Below are 10,784 nucleotides of genomic sequence, written 5' to 3' on the forward strand. Positions count from 1 at the left end.
GGTTCGAATCATGTAAGAGGAGCTCCGTCCAGTGTAACCAGGAGACTCCAGCCTGTGTCACACGAAATAACAACTGCCCCAAATTTCTCTTCTCTACCCCTCTTGTGACAGAGAATCCTTTGTCACCCCTCCCTGCTACAAAGGCCTCCCCAAGAGTGTCTAGGAGACCCTGAAGGGCCTTCCCAGTACACATCACATGTATCACAACGAGTCTTGTTGTTCATCTGGACCCCTCTTCGTCAATGTCCTATAACCTCGAGGCTGCTTTCAGGAGCCTACATCGCCCACCTTGGCAACGTCCCTCGTAAGGATGCTGCTGACTACGCCAGGGCTGCTGTCTCCAGGCACACCCAGCAACTTCCCGATGTTCGGCGGGAGCAGGGACAGATCTGACCAGCCTCTTGGAGAAACACTCCTTTCCCTTCCTGGCTCTACCCCTTCCACTCCTCTGCAAGGGCTCACAGCCCAGTGGCCGGGTAGACAGCAGGTAACCCACCGTCCTCTCTGCGATTGCCCCTTTCCCTGTCTTCCACTCAGGAAATACTAAGAACTCCTCCCTTCTCCATCCATAGACGAAAGTGCCTCTGCAGGTCAACTCATGCAATGAAGCCTTGTGGGAGTTGAGGGGACCTGGCTCCAGCCCAGTCTCGATGTCATACATAGGAAGCGTTGGGGGGAGTCCGCTGACGGCAGGCTGTAGGCAGCCCTGTCTTCCCCTTTGGAGTCCCAAGCATTTGCTCATGCTGTGTAAAGGCGATTTCTTACCAATATATCTGGGTCTTGTTCTGTCTTATTTAGCAGGGCAGGTAGTGGTAGCATTTATGAGATGTGCACATGAGGCGAACCTGGCAGTTTGTTAGCTATCAGCTGTTGGTGGCCTTCTCAGAGGAACTTGCATTTCAAAAGGACACTCTGGAAGCCTGCTCAACCTCCAAGTTACAAAAGAATGAATCTCTAATGGTGGAAGGTTAAGCATCAGTGACAGGCTGGCGGGAGCATGATTTGGGGGTACAAGTTCCCACTGTACTCTGTAAAATCATGTTACACTGATGTTTCATTCGGCCTGCTGCTAAGTTGTGCCCTGGCCTAAGGCTGCAGAGGAAGCATGGAGTTCTAAGGATGGAGGACACTGACTGGGATCAGGAGACTCAGATCCTAGTCTCGGCTCTGCCATGAGCTGCTGAAGACCTTGGAGAAAGGGGAGGTTGTCAAGACAAGACCTCTGAGAAACGGGAGGGGGTGGCGGCTACCGTCTGCCCTTGCCCTAGAGTTTTTCATAACCCTGGTTTTCATCTCTTCCTCTGCAACGCGAGGAGGCTGGACAAGCTGAATTTGTGGGTCACTTTCCACTCTTTCTATTATTATGAACCCTGTGGTTGGCATTCAGAGTACAGATACTGTCCCCAGCTCCTGGAACAAACTCGGAGGAGGAGGAAAAAGTATTTGGGGAAGCTTGTGCTCCGGGAGCTTAGGCACTGGGGCCTCGAGAATACCCAACCTTGCCCTGGCCAGTTGCTCAGTGGTTAGAGCATTGGCCCGCAGTCCAGAGAGACCCGGGTTCAGTTCCCGTTAGGGGCATGTACCTTGGTTGTGGTTTGTCCCGGCGTTGGGGTGGCAGCCAGTCGATATGTCTCTCTCACATTGATGTTTCTCTCTCTTTCTTCCCCCCCTCTCCCTCTCACTCTGTCTGAAGATGAATGCAAAAATGTCTTCGGGTGAAGATAAAAAAAAAAAAAGGAATACCCAACCTATCTATCTGCAAAGTTGTTTTACTAAAAAAAAAAAAAAAAAGACAAGCTTTAAATACTACCTATTCCTCCTGAGAAGCACAAACGTTCGTGGTCTCCTGGTAGAAATCTTTGAAAATATCACGTTCAAGCCAGGCTTGCAGAGGCCGCCTCTCTAGCTGGGAGTTGATGGAGACACACCCTGGCCAGGGTCTTCCGAGCCCCGCACATGGAAGGAGCGTGCTGCCGAAACGTATCAATGGACGGGTTCCTCCGGGGAACCGCTCGCAAGGCCGCCATCAGCGGCCGGTTCCTCTGCCACCCCCCTCGCACTCCACCCTCTCTGTCCCCACTACCACAGTCTCCCCTAGTTCTGCTCAGATGCCTTTAAAGGGGTACATAGTGCCTGAAGCACGAGTTCAAATACCTGAGGGTTGAACCCAACATGAATATGTAACATAAAAACTCTGTACAGCAGGTTCAAGAACCAAGAGGCCTTTTTATTCCTGGGCTAAGATGGCAGGAGGCCACCTGCATTCAGTGCTCTCCAGAGGGTGGGGGGCTCCTCAGACTGGGCCCTCCCCTAGGGCAGTGGTGCTCAGCCTTCCTAACGCCCCGACCCTTTAATACGGTTCCTCATGCTGTGGTGACCCCCCAACCACAACATTATTTTTGTTGCTACTTCATAACTGTAATTTTGCTACTGTCATGTCGAGGACCGGTGCCCTGAGGTCAGTGGGCCGCAGGGGAACAGCCACCTTCCTCGGCCAGCAGCGAGTACCATCCCGGAGGGCCTTCCCAGGAGATGGCACAGTTGCTGCCTCTTTGTGGGTCATCTGAGGAAATGGTTTGACTTCAGCGCTGCCTAGAAGCAGGGGGCGGGATGCACAGTTGCGAGGGTCCCCTACTAGACGGCCCAGTCTCTGCAATCACAGTAAAAGGACTAAACAAACCTGAGCCTAGGTGCCGGGGCTTTTCTGAAAACAGTCGATTGAGCTTGGCTAGTTCTCAGCCTCTGTCTGACCTAGAGAGCCAGGGAGAAGCACACGGCAGAGGCCTAGCTGGGTGAAGGAAAGATCAAAGAGGGCTCTGCCCCACCCAGGGCTGGGTGGACAGGAGAAGCCACCAGCAAAACACAGACTTGGGCTGGGAACATTAGTCCCCAACGGTTTTCTCAAGCATCATTATGCAAAGAATAGAAATTGAGGGGGGAAATCACTTTAATGATATGTACATTCTTAAAGAGCTCCCCAATCCTGCCCTGACAGAAGATGCAGACCACCTCCCAGCCGGGACCCACTGTATCCTGGCGCAGACTCTGGGGACATTTGGGGCAGCCCCTATGCCTCCTCCTCACTGCCAGCGGGTTTCCTAAAGCAGCACTTTGTGGATTTGCCTCAACTTCTGCTACCTATGACCTCCTGTGACAATTTTTATTTCCTTCCTTTCCAAAACTGCAGGGCCTCTTCCTGACCAATCTTTCCCCTATTCCAAATTGCCAGGCCACTCGCACAGTTCCCAGAGGCTGAGGCCGTGCCTCCCCCTGCTCAGCTTGGCATACCCCTGATGTCCTGCTCCGTCTAGGTCTGCCATTGTGCTGCTTCCAACCAGAAGTCACAGATGTGTGATATCTGCAATCCAGAGCTTCAGTCCAAGGAGCGAAATAGTTCCCCCAGCCAAATCCCCTCTGAGCACTTACGGGATAGCTTTGAGAATTAAGAGATAACAAACATGGGATAGTAGAAACCCCAACCAGGTAACCATAACTCTTTAGGCTCCCAAGACAAAGCAAGGTCTTGGGGGAGGGTTGAGAGAAGGTTGCCAACATGCCATGCCCGGTCCACATGTTAATACAGCAAACCCACAAAAGCAGCTCAAGATTAAGAGATCTTCTCTACGGGCAATTGCTTCTGTCTAGCTATTCATCTTGGGGAGGTGACTGCTAAGTTCACTCTTTTTCAACCAAGAGCAAAGTAATTGAGATAGCCCTTGTCCCACTCTTGACAGAGTATGTATAGTTAGCGAAAAGTAGGTCCTTCACTCCCATTTCTTTCATTTTGCTTTTTTTTTTTAATGACCTCCAGTAATTTTTTAAAGTGAGCCAGTGGATGGTAAACTCTTGTAATCCAAAATGTCCAAAATGACTCTTCTTCACCTTCACACTTGACAGTTTAACCGGATATACAATTCCAGGTTCAATATCGTCCCCACTCCCACAGTTTTGTGAATACAGTTCCACTGCCTTTTTGTATCTAGTATTGCCTGTCAGAGATCTGTTGTCACTCTCATTCTTTTTGAGCTCATCATCTTTCTTTTTTACTTCTCTCTGAAAGTTTTTTTTTTTCTTTCCTTCTTTTCTCTTTTCTGTCAAGTAGCTTTCCTTTAACTTTATTATTGTGATGGATCTAGTTGCAGGTCTTTTTTTTTTCATCCTACTCGGCACTTGGTCATCTTATTTAATCTTGGGATTCTGTCTTATGCTGTTTCTTGTCTATCATCTTGCAAGTTTTCTTCTATTTTCTTCTCTTCAGTTCATCTCTTCTGTCCTTCTGAAACTTCTTGTAGACAGATTCCGGAATACCTGAATACATTCTTTCATGTCTCAACTTTTCTTTCTATATTTTCATAGCATGATTCTTTTAGACCATATACTTAAGAGATTTTCTCAGTTTCATCTTCCAGTTTACTAATTTGCTCTTCAGTTATGCCCATTCTGTTGGCCCAGCCCATATTTTGGGGTTAATATTTGGGGATGTGGAACATTTTAAGTTTCCAAGGTTTCTGGCTGATTTTTAAAAAATCCAAAATCAGTACTTATTCTAAAAGCTCCAGAAAAAAAAAAAAAAAAAAAAAACCACTGTTTTCCTTACACTATTAAGATTTCCTTGGGTGTGAATTTTTATTTACTGCAATCGGTACTTCTTTACACAGTATTGGCTTTCCACGCATTTTTGGTGAATTCTGGATACATGTTCCTTTTGTACCATAAAGTCCACGTTAGCTTGGTCAACAGAGGGAAAGAGTGGGCTGTTCTGTGGGGCAGGTTTTACTTCACCCTGTCCATCATAAGTGAAAGAAGGTGGTTGTTTTTGGTAGAGTGCTCATGTAGGGGGAATAGCAGTGAATATCTTCCTCCTGGGTTCTCTTGGCTACCTGGAGCATGGCTCTCCCTCTCTGACCCAAAATACAACCAATCTCTATGGCCTACTGCCTGTCCTGAGGTTAAATGTAGAGGTGTGGAGGCATTTCCTGGTCTGGCTGATCTTCTTGGTAACCCCAAACACTTACCCTGTCCTGTTCTCCAGGCTGCCTTCTAACCCATGTCTGCCACTTTGAGACCTGAAACTTTTTTTTCTCTTAGCAACCCTTCTATAGGGACATCTGGAGCTGTGATTTCCTTCATTAACTTGATCTTAGCTCTTTTCCATCCTTTGGGAATTTAGTTTCTGATGTACCAAAGACATCCTCTTTGTTTGCTATCACTGTTTATATTTTTAAGTTATATATTCTGTTATTTCTTGGAATTTAGGATAGAAGTGTTAGAGGACAATGGAAAGCTAGAAAAATTTCAGGACAAGTGGAATAAAGAAACTAAGGCAGGAAAATTAAATAAAGTCATAAAGTTTTGCAGGCCACTTATAGCAGGACCTTATCTTGAGAACAAAGGGTTAAAACCTCTCCTTCTCACAAAAGAATGCAGGAGAGGAAGGGGAAAGAAAGGGAGGGGGAGGAATCAGAGACTACTTAGTGCAAGTCATCCTGAAGCTGTTAAAACAGCAGGGAGAGAAGGGGGAGAGAAGTATAAACAGGAAGCCAGCAGTGGGGACCTAATTGCCAGGTACTTCCCATAAATTGTGGAAAACCCATAACAAAGAAAAGGGGAGACCTTCAGAGTTAATCTGTACCAGTAAGTCTAGCAGAGGAATTGATTCAAAACTTATAAACAGGACGGTATATAACGCCCTGAATCCCCACCTCACTCACTCTTCAGATTAGCTGAGAGCCCGTCAGCACTTCAAAAGACAGATGTATAGATTTGCTTGTCTTGCTTCATTAATAAATGTTCATGCTTTAATTTTTCAAATAAATTCACTTGCTTTAGTGTTTTAATAAATTCACGTCATCACAATGCAATTGAGGTCTCTCATATAAACTTATTTATATGAGAAGACAAGGATCGAGGTTGGGGACAGCCCGCTCCATCCGACTCAGGGAGCTGTCTGTCACAGAAAGGTGAGAACACTGACTTTGCTTAATCTCTCAACTTGAACAAAACAACAACAAAAACATGATATGCTCTCAATAAAGAGTTGTTGGTTGAGTGAAGGGATTCTAATGTCTTTCTGTAAGTTTTATTTAAAAGTTTTCTACATTTGAAAAGTAATTGTTGATTCATTGGCATAGTGACTGCTTTCAACATGTCCCTCCATTTTAAGTGGACGCGGACTCAGGATCAGAGGGTAAGTTCTTCGGCCCCAGTTGCATGGCTTTCCTTGCCTTTCCCTAATTTTCGAGGATTGGTAAATTGAAAAAAGACCCTACTGTTTTTTCATTAACAACAGATGTCCACATGAGCTAACATCCATTGGTTGCTTCTGATTTCAAGTGCAACTTTGTAACCCTTCTTGAGTATGAGGAACATTTGGATTCTAGAGAAGGGGATGGTCTTCTGATAGCACAAGGATATGAAACCAGTGTTTTTCCTCCTCTGTCTTTGAAGTACGCATAAAGATTCAGTGATACTGTCTCATTTTATGTCGTCTGAGTAGAAGCCAGAGTACAAGTCCCCATCTTACAATTCATGCCCATAACCTAGGAAGCGCTCACAGCCAGCAAACACATTATGGCTTCCTGCAGAATGTGGAGGGGCCCAAGCCAAGGTTCTGGAGAACAAATCCCTGCCTGGGCTGGCAGGATGGATGATGGGACATCACCTATAACCTCTTGAAGACTTATCTACATCATGAAGACTCTGATTCCACTGGAGAGCTTATCAATAATGTGGCCACTTTCCCTCAGCTCACCAAGCCCTGTTCTGTCCTCAAGGTCTTGCTAACTCTCATTTCCATGAAACCTTTCCTGGAGCCTCACAGCCCATGAAGAATGTTTTTCTTTAAACTCTCATAGCATTATAGATGGTGTCACTCACTTTGACACCACACTTTATAGTTTTGTCCTACTTTAGGCAAAAGTTACATCCGGCAACTGTGATTATGCAGAATACAGCGGAAGGGAAGGAAAATACTCTCAGAAAAGGAGAAGGTTTTCACATTGTCCATGCAGTACTCCAACCACCAAGCCAAAGTTTATTACCCTTAAGTTGAATACAAAGTTAAGCTTGCTCATTAAAAACAGTTCCCTTGTTCCTCCAGCTGTCCTTCAGTTCATTATGGTTATAGCCAAATAGGGCGCAGTAGCAGCAAGAACAGCTAGAACTTGACATGATGAGAAATGTTTTAGAAGAAAGAAGCACTTTTCCCAGCCGGTGTGGCTCAGTGGTTGAGCATCAACCCATGCACCAAGAGGTCCCACTTCGATTCCTGGTCAGGGCACATGCCCAAGTTGTGGGCCAAATTCCCAGTGCGGGGGCATGCAGGAGCCAGCCAATCAATGTTCTCTCTCATCAATGTTTCTATTTCTCTCTCCCTCTTCCCTCCTCTCTCTCTAAAATCAATAAAGAAAAGAAAAAAGAAACACCAATGCCTAGAAAAGATTGGGGATATTCACGTAAAGGACAAGTTAGAACAAAACCATTCAAAAGACATGAAACTGTGTTCTGTGAATCCCATTTTCTAAGGCAGATATCCTTTTAAAGATCTCCATCAAAAGTATTCACATAAAATATTTCAGAACTTAGAGTGTCACAAGAATATCCACTGCAGGAAAATCTAGGTACGTGGGGCACCCCATGTCCAAACCAAGGTGAATAAACTCAAGCGACCTCCCTTTTCTGTGCTGGGTGGGTGCTTAGCTATGTCCTGACCATGCATCTCAATTCTCATTTGTGAGCTCCAAGAGGTCTTACAATTTTGTCTTGTTTTCCTCCATTAACAGTAAGCCCAGCGTTGAGCACATACAAGTTGGATGGATGGATGAACGAACAAATGAATGAACCCATTTTACTTCTCATGCCTTTTTCTAACTTTTGTTTGTAGGCTCACTGCCTTTCATTGTACTGGAGAAAGGTTAGAAGGCAAACTTTTAAACCGCTAGGAAGCCTTGTAAATAGGTACTGTAGCCCCACAGTTCTCATTAACACCCATTCTTTAGCCTCCTCTTCTTTTCTCTTCCAGCACTACCATAAGGAAAATCAGTTCTCACCTACAGTCCATCACACTGCAGGCTAACCCTAAAAATATAAGTCCCTGGGGCGGGGGGGATGCAGGATGCTGAGTCTCTTAAAAGTGCTGCCTGATTTCTCCAAGACCCAGGCCTTGTGGGCCCAGCTCCTGAGGGGCCCTCCAACCACCACCACTCACCAAATGGACACACTTGAAGCCCAGTTCCTATTTAGCTCACAGTCTTGGATGCATATTTCAATGCTCGTGTCCAGAATGAGCAAACAGCTGCAGACCACTTGACAAGCAGAGAAGAGGAAGCTCCAGGGGAAGACAGCCTCCACTGACCATCCTGATCAGCCCAGATGGGCAGGACTCTGCCTGAGAAGGCTTTCGCACAGGGACTCGTCCAATCTGCCCCATCTCATGGCTTCCTTGCACAGCATTCACAAAACTCTTGTCCCCTGGAGAGATGGGGGGGGGGGGGGGGAGGACAGGGGACTAAGAAGACAGGTATGAGGCTCTTGTTTACATTCCTCAAGCCCCCACGGACCTTCCATATAAATGCAAACAAACTCTCAGGCACTTCCCTGTTCATATACCTGCCAACAGCACAACCCGATTCAAGCAGAGAATCGGACTTGAAAGAAATGGTCTACCTGAGACCAGCCAGCTCGGTCCACCGTGGCCCAAAAGGCTCACCTTTCTGTTGCCCACATGGATGACAAAAAGATCTTTGGAGAAGCAGCTTCAACCTCCCTCGTTCCCGAACACCAGACTCCCAGCAAAAAAAATGCTGATGTGTGTTGAACCCAAACCACCCTCACCCCGCTTACAGCTGAAACCCTCTTCAAACTGGTTGGCTCCCACAGGGAAACTCACAGTGTTGGGGGGGAGGATAAAGAACCTCTTATTAAAGCCAGTCTTAGGACCAGTTACCCTAATGAGATCTCCCTTCTGTAAAGGTGTCTAGATTCTCCATAGACAGATTACATGACTCCGAAAGCTCAGCTGAGCCTCTAGCCCAACCCCATTTCTTAGCACATTATCAGAAATTCAACTTTAAAGGTTCTGACATGAAAGAAGTTTTCTAAACACAGAATTTGAGGCACACAACTCGTCACACCTCAGCCCCTGTATCTTCTGTAAACATCACTCTATCCCCATAAGACGTGGAAGAGAGTGAGCCTAACAAACAAGAGTGTTCTGGGGGCCAGGGTCCCGGGAGGTGAGCACAGTAGCAGTGGTTCCTTCCGCTCCCGGGAACCAGCAACCCCAGAGCCCAGCTGCTGGTCTTCCCAGTGTGGCCAGAGGGAAGAATCACTGCTTATGCTCTTGCAGGACAAACACGGGTGCGGTCTGCAGACTGCTTATCTCCCCTTCTGCTAGGGATTAAAAGCAATGAATACCCCTATAATGCCTAACAACTCAAGAGAAGGCCGCGTTCTGCAGAGGTAAGGGCTCCACAGGGCAGAGGGCTGCCAATCAAACTCAACCCGGGTCGTCAGGCAGAAGCAGCCCCCAGGGATGCCTTTAACTGAAAACAGGAACATTCACCTTTGAGCACATGGAAACATCCAGAGACACTCTGACCTGCCTGAAAACTGATTTTAAAACAAAAGCTAAAACCAGTTGTGTGGTTGAGGTCAGACTTTGTCTGGTAGTCTCCTGGGGCAAATGTCCACAATTCTCCCAGTCAACCAGAATAAGAAACCATGCATTTCCTCCTGGACTTGGCTCTGTGCTTCCCTCACAATGTTCCTCTATCCCCTGCCCCAGTCTCATTGACCTCCACTGCCCCAGTACCTCAGAGACAGCCCAGGACCCTCCCGGCCACTAGGATTGATTTACACAAGGATGCAGACCCCGCCCTCTCACACTGGACTTCCCTTCTGTCAAAGAAGGCGGGAGATCATCCATGTGCGAGGAGTTACCTGCACGCTAATTCTACAGGGCACCCCTCTGCCAGAGACCCTGCCCTCAGGGAGCCTACAATCTGTCAGGCTGACAGCCCCTACATCCAAGAGAAACAGAAAAATAACTAAGAACATTGTAAACAAATAATGAGAGGAAGAATTTGAATGCCATCTGGGCAGAATTATATGTTTAATGTTCATTCAGAGAATGTTTATTTTACAGCCTGGCATGCCTGAGGTCCGGGGATGCAAAAATACGTAAGACATGACCCCTACCCTTGGGGAGATGCCAAAGAGCATCTGGGCAGGCAACCGCAAGGCGGCAGGAGTGAAGGCCGTGGTGGGAGCATAAGACTGCTCTGGGAACATTCAGGAGCAGTAACTAGTCTTGGAGGGCTCAGGAGAAACTTCCAAGAGGCAACTCCTAAGAAGCCTCAGCCATTATGAGGAGTTAGTCAAACAAGAGGAGGAAGGTGCAGGGGTGAGCCCAGGGCTGCAGGCAGGGCAACCTGGGTGGACATGAGGGGCATGGCATCTCCTGGGGAGGACAGCAGCTCAGGTGTGCTGGGGCAGCGGGCACACCTTGGGTAAAAGCTGACAGGGAGAGACAGTGGGGGGTGGTCCGGGAGAGGACGTGATGGGTCCCACTTGCGGCGTGCCTGTAATGAGCAAGGCGCTTTGCTAGGGAGGAAAATACAAATACAAAAGCGAAGATACGTATACATTACCTCATTTAATCTTCACCGCACCCTGTCAAGTAGGCATGTTACCCTCTTTCCATACTTAAAAACACGGGGGCTCACAGAGGTTAAGTAATTCAAAGTCACACTGCAAAAATGCTGCCAGGATTTGAACCCAAATCC

The sequence above is a fragment of the Molossus molossus genome, unplaced genomic scaffold (assembly GCF_014108415.1).
Source record: "Molossus molossus isolate mMolMol1 unplaced genomic scaffold, mMolMol1.p scaffold_m16_p_10, whole genome shotgun sequence".
NCBI lineage: Eukaryota > Metazoa > Chordata > Mammalia > Chiroptera > Molossidae > Molossus > Molossus molossus.